The sequence below is a fragment of the Macaca fascicularis genome, chromosome 15 (assembly GCF_037993035.2).
Source record: "Macaca fascicularis isolate 582-1 chromosome 15, T2T-MFA8v1.1".
In the NCBI taxonomy this organism is placed as follows: domain Eukaryota; kingdom Metazoa; phylum Chordata; class Mammalia; order Primates; family Cercopithecidae; genus Macaca; species Macaca fascicularis.
The window spans coordinates 63,867,466-63,891,774 of record NC_088389.1 but is presented as its reverse complement, the minus strand read 5'-3'; the positions used below and the strand labels follow the sequence as shown (position 1 = coordinate 63,891,774).

General features: G+C 44.7%; 1 protein-coding gene, 1 long non-coding RNA gene and 1 other non-coding gene across 10 annotated transcripts in view; 1 reads left to right on the top strand and 2 right to left on the bottom strand.

Moving 5' to 3' along the window:
• The window catches only part of LOC102120280 (ciliary microtubule inner protein 2B), a 188,949-nt gene that overhangs the window by 94,515 nt on the left and 70,125 nt on the right, over positions 1-24,309 (bottom strand). The window lies entirely within an intron of this gene.
• RUSC2 (RUN and SH3 domain containing 2) overlaps positions 1-24,309 on the top strand; it is a 72,062-nt gene that overhangs the window by 27,786 nt on the left and 19,967 nt on the right. Inside the window, exon 2 of one of the 8 annotated variants that reach the window (XM_045374420.2) lies at positions 21,652-21,893. The exons of 3 other annotated variants lie outside the window; for them this stretch is intronic. The gene's annotated coding sequence lies outside the window, so the exon portion shown is untranslated. Of the gene's footprint in view, positions 1-2,398; positions 2,732-20,776; positions 21,894-24,309 lie in introns of those variants that run through there. 4 more of the 8 variants (XM_045374421.2, XM_045374418.2, XM_074017167.1 and 1 more) reach the window with 4 other exon arrangements.
• LOC135967412 (uncharacterized) overlaps positions 9,390-24,309 on the bottom strand; it is a 42,681-nt gene continuing 27,761 nt past the window's right edge. The window contains exon 2 of the long non-coding RNA XR_010581528.2: positions 9,390-9,543. This is a non-coding gene — a long non-coding RNA (uncharacterized lncRNA). The remainder of the gene's footprint in view (positions 9,544-24,309) is intronic.

Below are 24,309 nucleotides of genomic sequence, written 5' to 3'. Positions count from 1 at the left end.
GGGAAAAAATGTATTAAATGAGTCCCTCACCAGCCTACCTTTTTGCCAGCACCCTGGCTTCTTAAGGTATTAACATGTTGTGTCACTGACAATGACCTACGATTGCAGGAAGATGACGGAGTCACTGTTCCTGTGTGCTTGGCTGCTTGGCTGTTTTGTTTGCACTTCGGCATTCCTACCTGGTGAGTGGTACATTTTTGTCGTTCCACAGCAGTCTGCTCTGCTCCTGACTCCAGAGTAAGCTAGTCTACATCTATTTACATCAGCTTTCCAGCTGTCAGCCTCCTCATGCTCCTGTCTGCCTGAGGGGGCAAGTAGACACTCTGGCAGGAGCTGCCTTTCAGGGAGGTTAGTGGGATGTCCACAGAGTTCCAGATACTGTAGTCAAAGTATAAAGTCCCTGCGACCCCAGTCTCTAGGTCTTGCAGGGATGAAGAAGCTTTCAGGAGATTATCTAGGCACAGCTCCTGGCCCAATGAGATTTCTATCCTAGTGTGTCATGTCTAGGAAAAAATCTCTGATGGCAGATCTTCAAGAAATTTGATGTACATGCTAAAAACCATACAAATTGGTTGAGGACTGGCCTAACCCAACCTCTGTCTCAAATTCCTATAAAACCCTCCCAAATAGGCTTTCTCTTTTTCTTTACAACGTCAGCACTCAATGCTCTAGTTCGGGACTTATGACTGATAAGGCTGAGCTTCTGGGTAGCTGAGTGGCAGTCTTTCTTTGTTTTTATTCAGATTATTTCAATGCAGCCAATTTGTGTGTGTGTATGTGTGTACCCTGTCCAGAACAACAGGGCCTGCCTGTCTCAAGAGAGTACTATGAGCAACAGCTTTCAACTTGAGGTCCACCTGGTCCCAGAGGTTTGGTGCTAGACAGCTGGACATATGAAAGCTCTGTTTGTTCCCTTTCATCTTCCCCGTCCTGTTTAATGCTGAACTGTTTTCAACAAGACTTGCTTCCTATAGAATCCAACTTAGCAACCTGGAGAAGCCTGAGGCCACTCCTGGAGCAGGAAGCTGCCCTAGATTTGGGCAGTAACCAGTAGAACTTGATACTGACGCCAGAGTGTAAAAATAAACACCTCCTACAGTTCTGTCTTAATCCATTGGCATCACAGTTGCTATTATTAACCCATAGGCCTCACAGGCAGCTGTGATGGTCAGACAACAGCCTGGACAAAACCTATCCTGCCAACTTGGGATCACACTCTCTCCCCTTCACCTACTGGGATATGATCTGGGGCCCCAGGAGAAGCACCATCAGTGTAGGAGCATGCCCTGCAACAGGTAATACTAGAGGTGGATTAGTATCTTTGGTTTTGGAGAGCCCTGAGGCTCCCAGGGCCAGCCTACCAGCCTAGAGTATGATGGGCACAGACAGGATGACTGAGTCCGTCCTAGCATAGGGGAGGAAAAAAAGGAATGTGACCCTTCCATTTCCTTTGGCTCTTGTAGAGATTTTGCCTGCCACTTCCCTGACCTGAAGCCTTTAGATTTTCTGGGAAATTGGAACAGGAGAGAGGAAAGAGCTCCACTGGTCATCTGCCAAAGATATAGTAATAATAATGACTTATTACTAAGCATCTACCATGTGTTGGGTACTTTATGTACAATGTCTTATTTTTACTTCAAGCTTTTCAGGGAAAATATGACAGTCTTACAAATGAGGAAGGTGAAGTTTAGTGAGGTTGAGTGACCACCCAGAATTCCACAGCTGGCAAGTAATGTGTCAGAGTTGGACCCAGACTTGTCTTAACACCAAAATCCATGTTGTGAATCATTATAGAACCTAGGCTGCTGAATACTCAGGACCCAGGCCAGGCTTCGGCTACCTGCTTTTTAAATTTGGGGGCTTAAGTAAACAAAAATATATAAGTTACTCTCACTTTAGCCCTACAACTAAAGCAACAGTTACTGGTACACAGAAATGGTTTTGCTGCCACCTGCGAGTGAGCTTACCGTGCACGGTGAGCTGGACTCCAGAGACTAGCAGGGCAAGCCTCCTGGAAGATGAGATGCCTCCGGGGAAAGGCTTTGACCCTCCCTGAGGAGTCTCAGACCATGACTCCTCTGTGGAGAACATGGCCAGATTGGAACCTGGTTCCCCAGGGGAACAAGGCTTTGATGGCTCTGGCAGTCACGCTGAGGGAGGGGGGTGTATTTGAATAAAAAGATTCCTTGAAGGACAACTAGGCTTCCCCCCTCTCTTTTTCCAACCTCCTCCACCCTGGCCCCACAACTGGCTTCTGTAATTCAATCTAGATTCTTCTCATAGCCTACTTTACTGTGCATATGTGGCCTTTTATTTACAGCTTTGGGCATTCTGATTGGATAGCAGCTTCCTAGCTGGCATGCTTCAGTCCATTGCCTGTGGGGTGGGGGAGCACAGTACACTCTGATTTTGCTTCCTTTTAGCCCAGGAGCTAAAAGGAATAGCCAGAGGGCTGCCCACATAGCCAAAGGACTGACCACACTGGGCAATCAAAGAGCAGCATAGGGGCCTTTTTTGTTCCAGCTAACTTGCTCCTGCAAATACACGCTTGAGAGCCATCCTCCAAGCAAAGCAGTCTGTGCTGAGGCTTTCAGCATCCACCCCTTGTACACTGTCTCTGGTCTTGGTGGCTCCCTTGCTGCTCACCTACACCTAGCATTGGGAGGCTTTAGCCTGTGGGCCTTACTGCTGCATTCTCCATCGCCTCATCTGAAGAACTCGGTCTATCAAGGTAGGAACCAAATCTTTCCTAATTCCCTGTAGTCTTCCTCTCTCCCCCTAATACATCCTCAAAAGAAATAGGGTTTACAACAAAATCCCAATCTCTAGAGACTTACAGCTAGCAGTTAGAAGCCAGGCACCTGGGAGTATAGGGGTGTTTATGTGTATTTGTATTCATGTTGGAATGCAGGAGGTTTTGTTTTTGTTTTTTTTTTTTAACACACTGCATAGGAACCTTCCCTTGGGCTCCAGATTTTAATTTGGCTTAGGTTATAATTAGACGTGAAAAGGACCTTAAGAGGTCATCTGATTGAGCCCACTGCTTCCAGACAGGTGCTACAGGTTGAGTTAAGGAGGGAATCAAATGGTTGGCCTAATGGAGAAAGGTATATACTTTTGCTGGCTGGATCAGCAGAAGAAAATAATTTTTTGTTTTCTAGATTGAATCCCTTTTGAGCATAGAGAGACCCTAAGGGCAAAGCTAGGCTTATTATCATCAGATTTTTATGGAATAAAGAAAAGCAACCCTTTCAGCTCAGTGAGGTTCAGTGGCTTTAGCGTATTCTTTTCTTGGGTATACGTTCCGAATGCTGCAGTCTGCATTTATTGAACTGGGGCCTTGGGTGCTTGGGGCCTTTTACCTTTTAGGCTGCTAAGCCCATTCTACTTCAGAGCCAAGCCTCTTCTGGAATGTTTGTCTTTGACTTTTGGGGGTGGACATTTAGCTGAACTTTTCTACAACATATGTGAGAAGCCAAAAGCAAACCAAGTTCTGTGCTTCGAAAGAGGACTCTATATTAAGGAAGCCTAATAAGGCAGCAACTGGTGTGTCTGGGACAGCCCTTCAGGCTAGGCCCCTTCCAACACACTCCCAGCATGCTGTCTGGCCTCACTTGGAGTCCAAAATAACATGATACGAGTTAGAAACAGCGGCCTCCTCAGCTAGCAGCAGCTACACTCTACTTGGAGGAAAGACAGATGACCTTCTGGGCGTTGGCTGCTATTCCATTTATGGAATCAGACTCCTGATGCCATAGCCAGGTGCTCTCAGCATCTAACAACTTGTTTATTCTCTCTTTACAGTTCAGTCCTAGATACCCACAGGAATCACTGTTACCACCAGTTCTGAAATCTCCAAATTCTTTGAGCCTCTGTCACACATTTCACAGAGAAGTACTTGTCTTGTAGGAAACTCAGAGCCTCCATCTAATCTTATGGCAGGGGTGGAGGGTAGTTATGCAAGCTGACTTTCCAAATTCATGTACAAAGTTTTATTTCTGTTCTGGGAAGTTAGGTTTGCTATTGGTGAAGTTAATCAACATCTATTTACAAATATTTGATTTGGGAGGCATGAAAAAAGAGAGATGTTTCTGTCAGTTAATTATTTATTTAACTCCCCATTATCTCTAACTCCCAACAAACCATGGTCAGTTCTGCCTTTGCCTAGGGTCCCCTGGAGGTGCCTTTAGGGGCCCCCACAGTGAGGAGAGGGAATTGGAGTGCATGGGGCATTAGGCCTCCTCTGCTTCAACCAGGGTAGCTGTTTTATGTATTGGGGCTGAAAAATTAAAAGCATTGCTCTAACCCTTACATCCTGAAACTTTCTTTTTACTGTTTCGGCCTTCTCCAGAGGCATACTGGCAATCATAACGAAATTATGAGCCCCTCAAATTGGGCTGTTACCCCTGAACATCCAGCATAGCTCCTTATACACAGGAAGAGTACAGTAGATGCTTGTGGCTGGATTACTTGCTTGATTAATTGCCTCAAGATGATATTAATTGATAGCCTCAGGATAATTCTAGATCAGAGAATAGAGTACAGTATGTAAGAATTTACTTTGATTTTTTATGGTTTGAGCATTTCCAACCTTTGCTACTGGAATCAATCACACAGTCTGAGGTGAAAATTTAGCCAAAAGGAATTACCCTAACTGAGGTTGTCGCTGTTGGAGAGGATACCCAAGTAAGTCAGCACAAACAAAAGTACCTTCTGTTGATTTCCAAAGATTTGTATGATTTCAGTCCACCTCTGTCCCTAGTGTACAGAGGTGAAAGGTCAGCAGAGTGATTATTGGGAAGACCAGCCACAAAAGTGTACTAAAATCATACAGTCCTGTCTGTTGTTTAGTACTGCTTACTTTTGCTAAAAATTACCTTCTTGGACAGTTCCCAAAACTACTCATTGTCTTTTTTTTTTTTTTTTTTTTTTTTTTTTTTTTTTTTTTTTTTGAGACGGAGTCTCACTCTGCTGCCCAGGCTGGAGTGCAGTGGCCGGATCTCAGCTCACTGCAAGCTCCGCCTCCCGGGTTTACGCCATTCTCCTGCCTCAGCCTCCTGAGTAGCTGGGACTACAGGCGCCCGCCACGTCGCCCGGCTAGTTTTTTGTATTTTTTTAGTAGAGACGGGGTTTCACCGTGTTAGCCAGGATGGTCTCGATCTCCCGACCTCGTGATCCGCCCGTCTCGGCCTCCCAAAGTGCTGGGATTACAGGCTTGAGCCACCGCGCCCGGCCCTACTCATTGTCTTGATTGTGGGAAATGCAAAACTTTTCTCTGCTAAGCTATACTTATTAACAGCATCTAAACTGGTTTTTTGTTGTTGTTGTTGTTGTTGTTTTTTGAGACGGAGTCCTGCTTTGTCGCCCAGGCTGGAGTGCGGTGGCGCGATCTCAGCTCACTGCAAGTTCCGCCTCCCGGGTTTACGCCATTCTCCTGCCTCAGCCTCCTGAGCAGCTGGGACTACAGGCGCCCGCCACCACGCCCAGCTAATTTTTTGTATTTTTAGTAGAGACGGGGTTTCACCGTGTTAGCCAGGATGGTCTCGATCTCCTGACCTCATGATCCGCCCGCCTCAGCCTCCCAAAGTGCTGGGATTACAGGCGTGAGCCACCGCGCCCGGCCTGAACTGTTTATCTGCAGCCTGCAGTATACATCTGCATATCTTTTGTGAGGGTGACTTTGTTTTCAATTAGCTTATATGTTTTATAAAATTATAATGTTTTGTTTTTTATAAAGCTAAATAACAGGACATACATGAAAAAACCAGCCACATTCAAATAAAGTCTGTAAGTTCAGTTAATTGTAATGTTCTCAATGTTAATTGCTTTAACAAATGTACCTTGATTATGTAAGATGGTAACATTAGGGGAAATGGTTGAAGGACGTACAGGAACTCTGAACTATCTTTTCAACTTTTTATAAATCTAAATTATTCCAAAATAAGTAGTTAGCTTTTAAAAATTCACACACAGCAATAAAGGTCTTCACAATGAAAAAAAAAAAAAAGCCAAATAGTGGCTGGGCGTGGTGGCTCATGCTTAAAATCCCAGCACTTTGGGAGGCTGAGGTGGCTGGATCCTTGAGCCTAGGAGTTTGAGACCAGCCTGGGCAACATGGTGAAACCTTGTCTCTACAAAAAATACAAAAATTAGCCAGGCATGTTGGTGTGTGCCTGTAGTCCCAGCTACTCAGGAGGCTGAGGTGGAAGGATGGCTTGAGCCCGGGAAGTGGAGGTTGCAGTGAGCCGAGATAGGGCCACTGCATTCCAGCCTGGGCAACAGAGGGAGACTCCATCTCAAAAAAAAAAAAAAAATTAAATAAAAAATTAAGCCAAATAGTGCCAAATCTGGGGCAGTCTCAGCGTCAAAATCAGTAATGAATTATAACCCACTGACTTTTTTAAAATCCAGAAGTCCATATTTATACTAAATCAATAAATTAAGAAAGGAAGGAAAAGGGAAATCTTTTTTTTTTTTTTTTTTTTTTTTTTGAGACGGAGTCTCACTCTGTCGCCCAGGCTGGAGTGCAGTGGCCGGATCTCAGCTCACTGCAAGCTCCGCCTCCCGGGTTCACGCCATTCTCCGGCCTCAGCCTCCCAAGTAGCTGGGACTACAGGCGCCCGCCACCTCGCCCGGCTAGTTTTTTGTATTTCTTAGTAGAGACGGGGTTTCACCGTGTTAGCCAGGATGGTCTCGATCTCCTGACCTCGTGATCCGCCCGTCTCGGCCTCCCAAAGTGCTGGGATTACAGGCTTGAGCCACCGTGCCCGGCTTTTTTTTTTTTTTGAGATGGAGTCTCGCTCTCACCCAGGCTGGAGTGCAGTGACGCAATCTCAGCTCACTGCAAGCTCCGCCTCCTGGGTTCACTCCATTCTCCTGCCTCAGCCTCCCAGGTAGCTGGGACCACAGGCGCCCGCCACCTCGCCGGGCTAATTTTTTGTATTTTTAGTAGAGATAGGGTTTCACCGTGTTAGCCAGGATGGTCTCGATCTCCTGACCTCGTGATCCGCCCACCTTGGCCTCACAAAGTGCTTGGATTACAGGCGTGAGCCACCGAGCCCAGCCGGGAAATCTTTTTTATGTTAGAATGCCAATTAATAAATGTAGAAGGAATAATAGAAAATTGTCATTTTTTGGCCAGGTACAGTGGCTCATGCCTGTAATCCCAGCCCTTTGGGAGGCTGAGGTGGGTGGATCACTTGAGGCCAGAAGTTTGAGACCAGCCTGGCCAACATGGTGAAACCCTGTCTCTGCTAAAAATACAAAAAATTAGCTAGGCGTGGGGCACACGCCTGTAATCCCAGCTACTCGGAAGGCTGTGGGAGACGGAGGTTGCAGTGAGCCAAGATTGCACCACTGCACTCCAGCCTGGGCAACAGGGTGTGCCTCTGCCTCAAAAAAACAAAACAAAACAAAACAAACCTGTCATTTTTCAACCATCATAGTAAATATCTGATTCAGATGAAACTCATCAATGGATGCTAAAATGATTGGATGAAAGTTTGATGGGGAACAGGTTATTTACCTAATCTAAGAGTAATCTCTCCATAGATTGCTTATTAATTAGATGAGAAAATCACTTTACAATGGAGAAACCTGACAGATACTATCTTAACGAAGGGCTAATTCAAAAGTAGCATCATCAATAAAGTGACAAAATGACCTCATGTGTTGGGTTTTGTCTTGTTTTGTTCTGCGTTGTGTTTCTCCTAGACTCCTATTTTATGTTTTTGTTGTACTCTTTGTTTTCTGTTGGAGGCTGTCCTCAAAAGTCTGGTAATCCCTTGGCTACTGATTTTAAAATGAGCCATTTAAAAACACTGGAGGTTCTGTGAGAGTGGAAAGATATATCAACTGGCAAACTTGTCTGGTGGGCAGGTGCAACAGGCTGGCCTTTTTGTGTGTGGGGAAACCCCCAGAGAATTTGACATTCTTTTCTCTGAGGTAGGTCGGTTTCTGCAGAGGAATAATCTACCAGGGTTAGAGTGGGATAAATAAGTCTGGCTGTTGGTATTATCCTGAAACAGAAGAAGTCTAGCAATTCTTTGGAGATTTTCACTTAACCCCCCAGTTTTCAGATTGGCCCCTCATCCTGCTTTCTTCCATGCCTTGTTTTCCTGAGTCGAATGCAGTTCCACTCAAGTTTCTCCAGAAATAAATCTCCAGTAATCTTGAAGAGCAGGAGACCAGTGGTCTCCTGACAGTATGGGGTTGTTGGTGGGGACTGGGAGTCTAATTACTTCTTCCACAAACTTTAACCAACATCCCAATTTTTTTTTTTTCCTTGAAAAAGAATTTTTGGTCGAGCATGGTGGCTCATGCCTGTAATCCCAGCACTTTGGGAGGCCGAGGCAGGCGGATCACCTGAGGCCAGAAGTTCAAGACCAGCCTGGCCTACACGGCAAAACCCCGTCTCTACTAAAAATACCAAAATCAGCCTCGCGTGGTGGCGCACTCATGCAGTCGCAGCTACTCGGGCTGCTAAGACAGGAGAATTGCTTGAACCCAGGAGGTGGAGGTTGCAGTGAGCTGAGATCGCATCACTGCACTTCAGCAAGCCTCAGCCAGCTTTTGAACATATTTTTTAGGCCAGGTGTGGTGGCTTCTGCCTGTAACCCCAGCACTTTGGGAGGTCTAGGTGGGCAAATTGCTTGAGCCCGGGAGTTTGAGACTAGCCTGGTCAACATGATGAAACCTTATCTACCAAAAAAAAGAAAAGAAATACAAAAATTAGCTGGGTGTGATGGCACGTGCCTGTAGTCCCAGCTACTTGGGTGGTGGCCATACAGAGTGAGTTCCTAGCATTTTTTGGAGTAATAACAGTGCTTTATATTTCTATAAAATGGTCAGTTGACAGAGCATTTTCACGTACTGTTTTGAATAGACCACTGTTCAGATCTATAGTAGGGGGCATGTTTCCCCCTAGCCTTCAACTCCCCATAAAGTAGCCTGGTCCAGGCACAGGAAGACTCAGTAACCAATGTTTATATTCATGCCTGCTTTATTTTGAGCACTCCTGGATCTCTCTATTGCTTAGGAAAGCTGCCCAGATCACTACTGAGTTCTGGAGGATGCTGGGATTGAGGAGTGGGGAAAGGTATCCATATCCAGTCTTTTCATGTTTCTCTAAGGTTACCGACCTATTTTGGTCACAGTTGTGTAATCTCCTTTGTGGGGGTTTTGGATATTAACCAACATCTTATCACTTAATAATAGTATTATACTTACTGGGTATTTACTATATGTCAGGCACAATTTAAGTGCTTGATAATATTAATTCACTTAATGTAGTTGGTGGTATTTTTATCACCATTCTACAGGAAATGGGGGCAGGGAAAGGCAAGATAACAGGCCTAGGATCATACAACACTCAAACAGATATTACCGCATTTTGTAACTGTTAAATTTATTGCATTCAGATTTTACTTGGCGGAGTACAGTGGCTCATGCCTGTAATTCCAGAGCTTTGGGGGGCTGAGGCAGGAAGATCACTTAAGCCCAGGAGTTCAAGGTTGCAGTAAGCTAGGATGGTGCCACTGCAGCCTGGGCAAAAGAAAGAGAAACCCTGTCTCAAAACAAAATAAAAGCCACACAAAAAATTTTTACTGATGTACAGTTTAGATACTTGTTACTGATATTCTTTATCCTGAGATAGTTTTACTTCCTGAATTCATGGATTCATGTTTTCTAATAACTTCTGAAATATTATCTGTCATTATCTCTTCAAATATTACCTCTCCTTGATTCTCTACCAAAGATTCTAAATATATTAAACATTTTCATTCTGTCTTATCTCTTAACTTCTCATTCACTTTTCTGTTCTCTGTTTTTTCGTGCTGTGTTCTATGTGCTTTCTTCAGATTGATCTTCCAGTTCACTAATTCTCACTTCAACTTCGTCTTTTCTGCTGTTAAATTTGTCCTTTCATTTTGTTTTGTTTTGTTTTTTTCTTTTTTGAGACAAGGTCTCGCTGTGTCACCCAGGCTGGAGTGCAGTGGTACTTTCATGGCTCACTTTAGCCTCAATCTCCCAGGCTCAAGCAGTCTTCTAACTACAGCCTTCTAAGTAGCTGGGACTACAGGTGTACACCACCACACTCTGCTTGCTTGCTTGCATATGTATGTACATGTGTATGTATCTAGTGACAGAGTCTTGCTATGGTGCCCAGGCTCTTACCAAATTCCTGGCCTCAAGTGATCCTCCTGCCTCAGCCTCCCAAAGTGCTGGGATTACAGGTATAAGTCACTGTACCTGGCTGAGTTTTTATTTTAATAATTATTTTTCTAACTTCTAAACATATTTCATTCTTTTTCAGATCTGCCTGGTTATTTCTAATAATTCATTGCCACTCACTTACCTTTGAGATTTATCTTTTAAAACATTTCACACATAGCTGATTTATATTCTGTAACTGACATTTTTGGTATCTGAAGTTCTTGCAATCTAAATATATTATTTATTGTTTTCTCTGTTATGTGCTCATGGCATCTTTGTGATCATTAATTCTAATTTTTGTTGCTCTTTAATTTTGAGAATTCTGTTGACTTAGGTTGGGAAATATATTCCCCCAGAGAAAATTCATATCTGCTTCTACCAAAAGCTGTGGAACACCACCTACCGTGGATCATGATGAACTTCCTCAGGCTTCCCTGTTTCTGCTTAATGCAGAACTCTCAGGTTTAGCCCCCTCACCCTTGAGGGGGCTAAGTCTTCCAGTGGCGCAAGTCTTATCATCTTGGCTGCAGTGATGCTCTGGGAATTGGCCCACAGGGAACCCTGGTCCTCCCCATTGCTTACTGCATAGCTCATGAATTTTTCTCTTTTTGGGGAATTGGGTAGTCACAGAGATGTCTCCTATATACTGAGAGACCTGAAATGCTTTTAAAAGTATATATTGCCCAGGCACTGTGGCTCATGCCTATAATCCCAGCGCTTCGGAAGGCTGAGGGAGGAGGATTCCTTGAGGCTGGAAGTTCAAGATCAGCCTGGGCAACATAGCAAGATGCCATCTCTACAAAAAATTTAAACATTAGCCAGGCATGGTGGCATATGCTTGTAGTCCCACCTACTTGTGGGAGCTGAGGCAGGAGAATTGCTTGAGCCCAGCTCAAGGTTGCAGCGGGCTATGATTGGGCCACTGCACTCCAGCCTGGGTGACAGAGTGAGACCCTATTCCCTTAAAAAATACATATATATATATATATATATATATATATATATATTATATAGGATCTCGTATTTCACATATTTTGCAGTGAAAGGGGCCCTGTAATGTCTTGATTACCATAATGTGGGAAGCAGAATTCTCTTTATGTGATTTGGTATCCTTTTTTTTTTGAGATGGAGTCTTGCTCTGTCACCCAGGCTAGAGTGCAATGATGCTATCATAGCTCACTGGAGCCCAAAACTCTTGGGTTCAAGTCAGCCTCCTACCTTAGCCTCCCAAGTAGCTAGGACCATAGGCATGTGCCACCACATCCAGCCAATTTTTAAATTTTTGTGTTGACAGTGTCTCGCTTTATTGCCCAGGCTGGTCTTGAACTTCTAGGCTCAAGCAGTCTTCCCTCCTCAGTCTCTCAAAGCACTGATATTTTACTTTTTAAATTAGCTTAAAAGGGCCGGGCATGGTGGCTCATACCTGTAATCCCAGCAGTTGGGGAGACCAAAATGGGAGGCTCACTTGAGGCCAGGAATTCGAGACAGACCTGGCTGACATAATGAGACCCCCCCATCTCTAAAAACATAAATTAAAAAAAAAAAATTTTTTTTAAGTTTAAAAAAATAAATAAATAAATTAGCTTAAAAGGCTTTTTCGATACCATTGTGTATACCTTGTATACACAATTTTAATGGTTCTATCATATTCCATTACACGGTTAGCTCACTAGCCATTTTTTCATTGGATACTTAGAATATTCTCAATTTTTCTCTGTTGCAGCTAATATTGCAGTGAACATCATTGGGGAAATATGAGGCAAATCGAGGAGGGTAGAGATATAAAGAAAATGGATAACTATTATTCTGGGGCAAGAGTTGCAAACTCAGATGCCTTATAGGAGCCAGACAAATAATGCAAATAAGTAAAATGAACCAGTGAAGCTGCCATGAGGAGTGGTGGGAATGTGGCAAACTGAAGGTCACATGCTCATCTATTGAGGGTAGCCACTTCTCAGCTGCAGCTGATTGTTATCATGTAGGAATGAGGGCTTAGTATAGCCAGTTCTTTTTTTTTTCCAAGCACGACAAGATGGAAATCTAGACTTTTTTCTAGAAATCTCCAAAATGTTTATGGTGGCATTTTTACTACACAAAGCACATAAAACCTATTGACATACTAGATGTGACAGTCAGGCTGTCACTTTGCAGCCTTTGCTAATGTTTATGATGGCATTTTTACTGTGCAAGCCACATAAACCTATTGACACACTAGATGTGATAGTCAGGCTGGCACTTTGCAACCTTTACAGCCTTTGCTCCAGGGTCATGACTGTGGATATAAATGGGAGGGAATGTACTGACTGAAGACATAGCTGCTCAGTCATGTTTCCATTCTCAGAATGAGCATGGAGTGTAATGAAGGGTTTAAGATCTCTGCATTAAATATTTATTTACTAAGCACTTTACTATGGCTTGGCTTTCAGTTTTTCTTCTTCCTTACCTTCTTCTTCTTCATCAAATATGCCATTCTCAGAAGAGGCTGACCTTCTCAAAGCCAGCTGGGCTCCATTTCACCTGCTGTGCTTGCCATCCATTCAGTAGCTTTGTTTTTGTTTGTTTGTGAGACTGGGCCTTGTTCTGTTGTCCAGGCTTGAGGGCAGTGGCACAATCTCCACTCACCGCAACTTCTACCTCCCGAGCTCAAGCCTTCCTCCCACCTCAGTCTCCCAAGTAGCTAGGACTACAGGTGCATACCAGCAAACCCAGCTGATTTTTGTATTTTTTATAGAGATGGGGTTTCACCACGTTGCCCAGGCTGGTCTTGACTCATAAGCTCAAGCAATCCGCCCACCTCAGCCTCCCAAAATGCTGGGATTACAGGTGTGAGCCACCCCACCCAGCCAGCCATTCAGTAGCTTTATCAGACATCATTGGTCCTCCACTATGTACCAAGGCCCTTTGCTCAGAATTACCTATCAATGTATAAGACACAGTTCCACCATCTAGAAGTGTACTGTCATTAAGAGATAATAAAATGGCCAAGTCTTGATACCAAATGAATTGTACATATAATTGGTATTGAAGAAGTTTAGGAGAATGATTTCCATGAGAAAGAAAAGTGCTTCCAGATATGGTAGAATTTGAGCCACATCCTTAAAATGAAGGGTGGGAGGGAATGGGGAGAACATTCCAGATACCTTCCCAGTGAGTAAGCCAAAACTCAGGGTATATTCGGCATGTGACGGGAATGTGGTTGGATAGGTAGAAAGGAACTTTTGGGGGTTTTGGTTGTTTTTTATTTTTGTTTTTTTCTGAGACTGAGTCTCACTCTGTCACCCAGGCTGGAGTACAGTGACACAATCTCTGCTCGCTGCAACCTCTGCCTCCTGGGTTCATGGCGATTCTCCTGCCTCAGCCTTCTAAGCAGCTGGGATTACACGCACACACCACCACGCCTGGCTAATTTTTGTGTTTTGTAGAGACAGGGTTTCACCACGTTGGCCAGGCTGGTCTCGAACTCCTGACCTCAAGTGATCTGTCTGCCTTAGCCTCCCAAAGTGCTGGGATTACAGGTGTGAGCCACTGCACCTGGCCGGTAGAAAGGAACTTTGAACGCCACATTAAAGAATTTGGGGCTGGGCACAGTGGCTCACGCCTGTAATCCCAGCACTTTGGGAGGCTGAGGCAGATGGATCACAAGGTCAGGAGATCTAGACCATCCCGGCTAACATGGTGAAACCCCGTCTCCACTAAAAAATACAAAAAAATTAGCCAAGCGTGGTGTTGGGCGCCTGTAGTCCCAGCTACTCTGGAGGCTGAGGCAGGAGAATGGCATGAACCTGGGAGGCGGAGCTTGCAGTGAGCTGAGATTGCACCACTGCACTCTAGCCTGGGCGACAGAGCAAGACTCGGTCTCCAAAAAAAAAAAACAGAATTTGGATTTATCCTGTAGACAGTAGGGAGCCACTGAAGATATTTTAGTAGTAGAGTGACTTGTTGAAGGAAGTTGAGGAGATTACTCTTGTGTCTGTATATGTGATAGCTGGGAACCAAGAGACAATGAAGGTAAGAAAACTAAGTTAGAAGACTATAGAACTCAGAGGAGAGGTAATACAGGCCTGAATTTGGAGGATAGAGTAGGGATATGAACTGGAGAGGCAATAGAGGAAGTGGTTAAGAATACTGACTCTGGAATCATACAGGTCTTTATCTGAGTCCCAGCTTAGACATTTACTGACTGAGTTACATTGGGAAGATTATTTAATATCCCTGAGCCTCAGATTTCTCATTCATGAAGAATAATAACACCTAGCTTAGAGAGTGGTTATATGGATTAAATGAGATAATGTAACTAAGTGTTTAGCATAGTAGTGGAAACATGGTAAAAACAAGAAATTATTGGGCCGGGCATGGTGGCTCATGCCTGTAATCCCAGCATTTTGGGAGGCCAAGGTGGGTGGATCATGAGGTCAGGCGATCAAGACCATCCTGGCTAACACAGTGAAACCCCGTCTCTACTAAAATACAAAAAAATTAGCCAGGTGTGGTGGCGGGCGCCTGTAGTCCCAGCTACTCAGGAGGCTGAGGCAGGAGAATGGCGTGAACCCAGGAGAAGGAGCTTGCAGTGAGCAGAGATCGTGCCACTGCACTCCAGCCTGGGCAACAGAGCAAGACTCTGTCTCAAAAAAAAAAAAAAAAAAGAAAGAAATTATTAAGTTAATGCCCGAAATATTGGAAGGAAGACTCAGCATGACTTGGTAATTGTCTGAATGTAAAGAGAGTCCAGATGACTCTTTTATTTTCAAGTACAGGCAGTCCAAAGAGACCTAATTTGAAATTTTAAAAATTGATTTGGTTTTAGATGTGTTGAATTTGAGGTAATAGTGAGTATCTGATAGGCTATTGGAGATTTGATTCTGGAAGTTCAGGAAGAATATAAGATTTGGAAATCAACAGCAAAGATAATGGGAAATACTAAAGACTGTTCAGATTGAAAAGACTTCAGATCTGAACCTTGCTGTAAATTTGCATTTAAATATGGGCCCGGTATTGTTTTATTAAACAACGAAGAAGGAATTATCTAAGAAGCAGAACTAGGAGGATTGGTTTACAGAAGCCAAAAGGGGCCGGCATGATGGCACGTGCCTATAATCTCAGATATCTCATTCATGAAGGATAATGTTTAAATGTTATAAGAAACCCTGTCTCTACCACAACCACAAAAATATAGCTGGCTGTGGTGGTATGCACCTGTAATGCCAGCTACTTGGGAGGCTGAGGAACGAGAATCACTTTAACCTGGGAGGTGGAGGTTACAGTGAACCAGGATCAGCCACTGCACTCCAGCCTGGGTGACAGAGCGAAACTGTCTTAAATGTCTCAAAAGAAAAGAAAAGCCAAAGGGAAAGAGGAGTTGAATAGGAAAGGATGACTGCTGATAGTGTCAGATGATTCCAATATTATAAGTTAAAAAATTATAACTGCTTCACACAGCTCAAATGTTGTAAGAAAAAAGATTTCTGGTGGTTAAGAAATGATGAAGGAGAGAGTAGAGAGAGAATTTTAAGAGTCCATTTGTTAAGGAATTTTGGTGTCAAGGCTGGGTGTGGTGGCTCACACCTGTAATCCTAGCACTTTGGGAAGCCTAGGCAAGCAGATTGCTTAAGCTCAGGAGTTCGAGACCAGCCTGGGCAACATGGCGAAACCCCATCTCTACTAAAAAATACAAAAAATAGCCAAGCATAGTGGCGCATGCCTGTAATTCCAGCTACTCAAGAGGCTGAGGCACGAGAATCGCTTGAACCCAGGAGGCGGAGGTTGCAGTGAGCCGAGATCACGCCACTGCACTCCAGCCTGGGTGACAGAGCGAGACTCAAAAAAAAAAAAAAAAAAAAGAATTTGGTGTTGAAAAAAGAAAGAGAAGACTATCTGACTCTGATGTCCTTGGATTGACGTGCAGTGATATCCTCTGCTTTCTGGTACCCTGACATTCCACCTCTCACCCATACCCCGTTATGGGGTTCTCAAAGACTTTGGCCTCTGTGGATCTGAGCAATACCACTCAAGCTCCTACAGCAGCTGCCACTGTTTTTAACAGCTTTATTGAAATATAATTGACATATCTACATTTCACCATTTAAAGTATACAATTCAATTGTTTTAGTATATTCACAGAGTTGTGCAACTATGACTGTAGTCTAATTTTGGAACATTTCATCATTCCCAAAAGAAACCCCACACCCATTAGCAGGCACTCCCCATCTCTCTGCCTCTCCAGCCTCTGGCAGCCACTGATCTACTTTTCGTCTCTATAGATTTGCCTTGTCTGGACATATCATGTAAATGGAATGAAACAATATGTGACTTTCTGTGTTTCTTCTTTCACCGAGCATGTTTTCAAGGTTCATCCATGTTGGAGCACTTATCAGGACTTCATTCCCTTTTATTGTTGAATTAATTCATTGTGTGTACCACCTTTTATTTATCCCTTCTGTTGATGAACATTTTGGTTGCTTTGCTCCTAGTTTTTGACTATTACGAATAATACTACTAGGAATACTCATATACAAGCTTCTGTGTGGATGTTTTTTGTTTCTTGTAGGTATACACCTAGAAGCAGAATTGCTGGGGTCATATGGTAACTCTTTAACTTTTTGAGAAACTGCCAGAACTGTTTTCCAAAGTGGTTGCGCCATTTTACAGTGCCCTCAGCAATGTGTGAGAGTTCAATTTCTACACATCATTGTCAACATGTGTGACTGCTTGCCTTTTTTTATTTTAGCCATTCTAGTGGGGTCAAGTAGTATCTCACTTTAGTTTTGATTTGTACTGCCTAATGATTAATGATGTTAAGCATTTGTTTATATAAGTACTTGTTGACCATTTGTGTGTCTTCTTCGGGGAAATGTTTATTCAAATCCTTTGCCCAGCCAGGCATGGTGGCTCATGCCTGTAATCCCAGTACTTTGGGAGGCCGAAGCAGGAGGATCACTTGAGCTCAGGAGTTTTGGACCAGTCTGGGCAACATAGTGAGACCCCCATCTCTACAAATAATACACACACATACACACACACAAATCCTTTGCCCATTTTTATTTATTTACTTATTTATTTTTTTGAGACAGGTTCTCACTCTGTCACCCAGGCTGGAGTGCAGGAGTGCAATCTTAGCTCACTGCAACCTCTGCCTCCCAGGTTCAAGCACCTCTTGTGCCTTAGCCTCCCAAGTAGCTAGGATTACAGGTATGCACCATCACACCCAGCTAATTTTTACGGGTTTCACAATGTTCGCCAAGCTGGTCTTGAACTCCTGACCTCAAGTGATCTGCCTGCCTTGGCCTCCCAAAGCTCTGGGATTACAGGTGTGAGCCACCATGCCCGGCCCCCTTTGCCGATTTAAAAATTTGATTATTTGTCTTTTTACAACTGAGTTGTAAGTGTTTTGAATTATATTCTGGACAGAAGTCCCTTATCAGATATATGATCTGCAAATTTTCTCACATTCTGTGGGTTGTCTTTTGACTCTTTTTTTTTTTTTTTTTTTTTTTTGAGACGGAGTCTAACTCTGTTGCCCTGGCTGGAGTGCAGTGGCCGGATCTCAGCTCACTGCAAGCTCCGCCTCCCGGGTTTAGGCCATTCTCCTGCCTCAGCCTCCTGAGTAGCTGGGACTACAGGCGCCCGTCACCTCGCCTGGCTAGTTTTTTGTATTTTTTAGTAGAGACGGGGTTTCACCTTGTTAGCCAGGATGGTCTCGATCTCCTGACCTCATGATCCGCCCGTCTCGGCCTCCCAAAGTGCTGGGATTACAGGCTTGAGCCACCGCGCCCGGCCTTGACTCTCTTGATTGTGTCCTTTGAAGAACAAAAGTTTTAAATTTTTATGAAGTCTAGTTTATTTATTGTTCTATTTTCTCATTTTGCCAGCAGGAAGTCAAAGTTTTTCTGTTTTTTTCTTTTGTCACTTATATATTTTATATCTTGTCTAAGAATGTGTTGCCTAACTCTAGGTTACGAAGAATTACTTCTTTGTTGCCTAAGCTTCTTTTTTTTAGATATGGAGTCTCGCCCTTGTTGTCCAGGCTGAGGTGCAGTGGTGCAATCTTGGCTCACTGCAACCTCCGCCTCCTGGGTTCAAGTGATTCTCCTGCCTCAGCCTCCCGAATAGCTGGGGTTACAGGTGCCCACCACCACACCCAGCTAATTTTTGTATTTTTAGTAGAGATAAGGTTTCACCATGTTGGCCAGGCTGGTCTTGAACTCCTGACCTCAGGTGATCGGCCCACTTCGGCCTCCCAAAGTGCTGGGATTACAGGCGTGAGCCACTGTGCCCGGCCGCCTAAGCTTCTTTTTAATAGATTTTTTTTTCCCCACATGAAAAACAGTCTTCTCTTCCAAGCTTATTTAGTCAAGTCTACCCACCACTTATTCTGATTTACACACAAGGAGCATCTCTTTTTAGATTATTCTTGTTCAACAAGACTTCCATATGCCAAGCATAAGACACCTTCTGAATGCCAAGCACTATGCTAGGTTTTATGGGAAACACAAAATAAAAAGATATTGTCTTATATACTGGATAATGGAGATGCACAGATGACTATAACTCCAACTTTGCAGTCTAGAAGAGATGTTAAGGCAGATAGGCAAAAAAGAACAATAACCATGTTAAGTGACATGATTTACTTAATCAAAACTTCTCAGGGACTGATTCTAGTTGCTGATGAAGTTCGCCATTAATATGCAATGCAATGAGAAAAGTACAGTATGCTCTTTCTTATAAAGTTATGATCATTGATGTAAAGTTTTGTAATGATGCTACTTGACAATATAAGAAGTTGGCCTTGCAGTGAGCTGAGATCCGGCCACTGCACTCCAGCCTGGGCGACAGAGCGAGACTCCGTCTCAAAAAAAAAAAAAAAAGAAGTTGGCAATCCAATATTGATCCACCTGTTTTTTGTGGAAGTTGTTTTCTTGTCTGTAAAATCAACCACCTGCAACCACTGGTTCAGAGGACAGATTATTTCTGGCTCTGGGGTAATCAGAGGAGACTTGATGGAGGAGTTGCTCTGGGCCTGGTAGGTTTGGATAATTTTGAACAGGGCCAAGTGTAACAGGAAGGAGAGTCTGAATGAACAAATGCAGTAGAGTGGAAATGATCTTCTGAAACATGTTTCAAGGATTGCATGATGGGAAACCAAGGTTGAGTGGAGTAGACAGCCGAGGGTGGGCACGGTGGCTCACACCTGTAATCCCAGTACTTTGGGAGGCCGAGGCACGTGGATCACCTGAGGTCAGGAGTTCAAAACCAGCCTGGCCAACATGGCAAAACCCCATCTCTTCTAAAAATATAAACCTTAGCCGGGTCATGGTGGTGGGTGCCTGTAATCCCAGCTACTCAGGAGGCTGAGACAGGAGAATCACTTGATCCCGGGAGACGGAGGTTGCAGTGAGCCAAGATCACGCCACTGCACTCCAGCCTGGATGACAAGAGTGAAACTCAAAAAAAAAAAAGAGTAGATAGCCGAGATGGATGACCTCTAAAGCCAAAATGAGGAGGCTCAACTTGATTCTCTGGGTAATGAGAAACCATTAAAATGGCCAGGAGGAGTGGCATGTTGAAGAAAGGTGGTGCTTTAGGGAGATGAATCTGGTAGTACTAAAAAGTAAATTACAAGTGGGGAGACTAGTTAGGAGGTGGTTGAGGTTTATAATGTAACAGTATTTGTGTTTTGTTTCTGGTTGGAAAATAATTTGATCTTTCCTCAAAAGCCCTAGATCTTTGGCAGTAGTGGTTAGGAAGTAAGTGGCAAGGTTGTCTGTGATGTAGTGAATTAAGCCAGGCACTAGAGGTCTGAGAGCTGCCACCTTCCATAGGCAACTGGAAACACTGGCTGTCCAGCACAATGCATGACTTAGCCTCACAGAAATTTCAGAGTCAAAGACCCTGGGCCCAGAGCTCTCATGGTAAGAAGCTTGAACTCCAAATGCTTGGTCATGAAGATTAACTTTGCCCTAACCTACAGATGCTTATCCAACCGTGCTTTGTGTTCTGTATCAGCTAGGCAAGAGGAAGGCAGAGTGACACCATTTCCTCAGCTTTCAGTGGCTGGCTAGGAACAGCAGTCTCCCTCCTTCCTTCCCTTCCTCACTGTTCCCTGCTTTATAGGATCAAGGGGCCATGGCTGCTCAAACAAGTCAAGGCTGGAGATGGATCTTTGTGTCTTTGTGTGTTTTTGTTCTCTCTACAATTGACTCAGCTGAGCATGGTGTCAGTGGACACATGGATGTCATAGGGAATAGGAGAAACAAGAAAGGAAAAGAAGTTACATCTCTTCCGGATCCTGAGGGATAGCTGTTATGGTCTTGGCCAGTGGTTTCTCCAAAGGCTTCTTTCTCAGGCCCTGAAATCCGAGGGCATGGCTGTGGAGTCCAGATAGTAGTCACCTTGGGAGGAGCCCTAGGCAGGGCTAGTGTTTGGGGACCAACCCCTGCTTGAGACTATCTCTGTATTCAAGCGTAGCAGCAGGGAGCAGTGACACAAAGTGGACAGAGACCTCACCGCAACTTCCTGTACAACTGGCTCTAGCTGCAGTTTCTTCCTTTTTTCCTTATTCCCACAGAATTGGCCCAGAACCTGAGGAGGGTGGAGCAGGGAAGGAGCAGAAGACTCTGTAGGTCTCCAAGCAGAACTGAGATTTCTCTCTGGCCTAGGAGAGACCACTGTCCCCTGCCTTCCTTTCCCTGGGAAGATAGGCTTCCTGGCCTCTCAGCCCAGCTAGAGGGATTCTGCCTCCACACAAACCCAGCTGGACCCAGCTGAGCACTGACTGAGAACCGATGTATGTGAGAGGGGCCAGTTCTACTTCAGCCACAGCGAGTAGACCTCTGAAGACCCAGGGAACTGAATTGAATACCGTGTTAGGAAGAGGGCCTGCAGCCTCCAGGTCCTTAAGACTTACCACCCCAGTGTACAGAAGCCTGCCTAGCACCCTGTCTCTCTAGGAAGGCCAGTGCTAAGACTCGTGGGCCATCCACCAGGACTGAGTTCAAGTTACTGCTGGCAGAATGGTGACTGGTCCCTGCAGCCTCCCTTCTGGGCTTCAGGAATCCCCTCCCAGGCTGACTGCCCCACCCTGAGGCTAGTCTGGAATCCTGGTTAGAGGAAAAAGCTGGAAAACAGAGTCATTCACAATGGGCAAAAAGAGGAGGGAGAGGTTTCTGGTTAAGATATAAAAGGAGGAGCCTAAAGAAGGAAGGAAGCTCCAAGGCTCTGCCCAGACATCTTCCCTGAGACGCCTAAGGACAAAAGAGGAGCTAGACACAACTCTCCCCATTTTTCCTTTGCTGTCTTGAGAGTTCTCCATCTTCCAGCACTGACTTTCTCTACCCTCCCCCTTCCCTAGGCTAAAGGGCCCACAGGGACTGGAAGGGAGGGAGGCTGAGTGGCTGTGCTGTGGGCCTGCCTGCTCCTTTCCCTTCCCCCTTCCCTTAGCAGCAACGTCACCGCATCACCAGCAGCCGCGGCAGCAGCACGGAGACTGGGGCTGGGATTGCGCAGCCTCCCTGCATTAGCAACGATGCCATTGTATTAGCAGAAATCAGATCTTAGGAAATCGGTCCAGTTCCCCTGTGTGGTCCCGTGGAACAGTGTCTCAGCTGGAACTGTCGAGGTAGAGCTTGGTCGGAGTGCAAAAGGGACAGACACATCAGGGGTCCAGCTCAAGGCTCCTGACAAAGGTATGGCTCAGGGAGCTGGGGGAGGGGCAGGGCAGAGATGCTAGGATACTGATCAGCACATTTGGGCCCTGGCTTCTGAGGGTTGGCTTTGTCTTTCCAAAAGGGAGAGGGGGACGGTGCTGGGGGGATAAAGGGAATGTGCGGGAGCACAGCATTAGACGAGCTCATCCATGCATACATTTGGGCTATGGTGCAGAGATGGGGAAAAGCCAAGGCTTGGGCTAATGCCATTTATGCTATTTTGTGAAGAAGCAGATCGCATCCTTCCTTTTTGGGCATTTCTAATGAAGCTTCTAGTATGGGTCAGGGATGGGGGAGTCAGATCTAGAAACAAAGGCTTAATGGGAGGAGACACCCCTATAGCTACTGTAAGTTTATGATGGAGAACATGCAAGGATCCATGCAGCTTTCAAGAGAAGGGGCTGGGAAGCCTTTCTGTCCACACACACATACATACATGCACATAGCTATACATGCACATAGACACACATACCATATCTTCTGGTGCTATGGGAGCCACCAGGCTCCAGGTAAGGATGGAGTAAGAAAACAGGGTGCCCCACAGTGTGTGGCAGGGGTAGGGACAGTCATTGTAATGCCTAGGGCACCTGACCTGTTACAATAAGCCTTCAAGAAGAGACCTAAGCGTAAGCTAACACTCCCAAATCTACCCTCCCGCCCTTCTCCCTTTGATCCTACCCAGGAGAGGACCAGTCAGGAAAAGGGTTATCAGCCCTACAGAGGCATCTTATCAGGATCTCAAGTCAAGGTCAGATTGCTAGAGAAGAGCAATTGAAGACCATTGTCTTTCCCGTCTTTATTCAGAAGGCCAAAAAAGAGGGAAGGGTTCTATGACTGGCAGAAAGACATTGATGACCAAAGCTAGAGGAAATCTTTTTTCTGGGGTTTTCCTGCCCAGAGTTGCTCCATTGCTGAGCAGGTAGGAAGAGTTCCCTAAATTCCCATTTCCACACCTGTAATCCCAGCACTTTGAGAGGCTGGGGTGGGAGGATCACTTGAGCCTAGGAGTTGAGACCAGCCTGGGCAACATGGTGAAACCCTGTCTCTACAAAAAATTTAAAAATTAGCCAGGCATTGTGGTGTGCACCTGTAGTCCCAGCTACTAAGGAGGCTGAGGTGGGAGGATCACTTGAGCCCATGAGTTCAAGGTGCAGTGAGCTATGATCGCATCACTGCACTCTAGCCTAAGCAACAAAGCTAGACTCTGTCTGTAAAAAATAATTGTAAAAAAATTCCCACTTCTAATAACTACCTTGGTAGAGGGTTCAAAAACATAGGATAATAGGAGACAGTAGTGCCATATTGTGCAAATATATAGTTGAGGAATACACTGGATAGTTATGGGAGTGTATTTGTTCCCAGGAAGTGTCTAGGAATGTGAACCACAGAGCAGGGAAAAATGAGACTTGAGACTATGTATGGGGCAGGGAGATGAGGGCTGGGAACTGGGGCAGGAGGTGAGATTGACAAGTGTGATCACAGCCTGGGGACAGTATGAAAGGGATTGTAGGTTCATAGAATAGAGAGGCAGATAGACATAACCTGCGTAAATGGAGGCTGAAATGTGGGTCTACCCAGGACAGGTAGGGTGCAGCTGCTCTGGGAGCAGAGTAATTGCAAGGACTTTAGGAAGAGGGTGTGGCCCCAATCATTTTCTGTGGAAGGCCATTGTAGTGGAAATAATTACAAATTGGGCAGACCTGGGAATGAATCCCATCTCAGATGTGTAAATATGGGCAAACTACTTATACACTCTAAGCTTTGGTTTTCTCATCTTTACAATGGGAAGGATTATGCCTACTTAAAAATGTTACAGTACATTTAAAGATGATGTATGTAAATTAATGGCATATAAGTATTGAATAAATGACCATTTATAGTATTATAATAGGACAAGAGACACCCATTTGGGACAAGGGCCAGGAAAGAGGCTCTCATAGAACTTTCTTCTTATTCTGGATCCTCTGTTTCTTCCCCATCCGCATCTTCCATGTCTCTCCATTTAGTCAGGGCAGAAAAAGTCTGAAATGAGCTCTTCCAGCTCAGTGTTTTCTCTTCACCTTCATTAGAGGGGATGGGCCACTTGTCTTGATGTAGAAAAAGTCACTCCCAGGAAAGGAGCCTGAGATACACTCTCAGTAAATGTTCTCTGTGGTGTCATATGTACAGTTTACTCTCTTTTTTTCTTTTTTTTTTAAGATGGAGTCTCGCTCTGTCACCCAGGTTGGAGTGCAGTGGCACGATCTCAGCTCATTGCAAACTCCACCTCTTGGGTTCAAGTGATTCTCCTGCCTCAACCTCCCAAGTAGCTGGGATTACAGGAGCGTGCCACCACACCCAGCTAATTTTTGTATTTGTAGTAGAGACGGGGTTTCACCATGTTGGCCAGGATGTT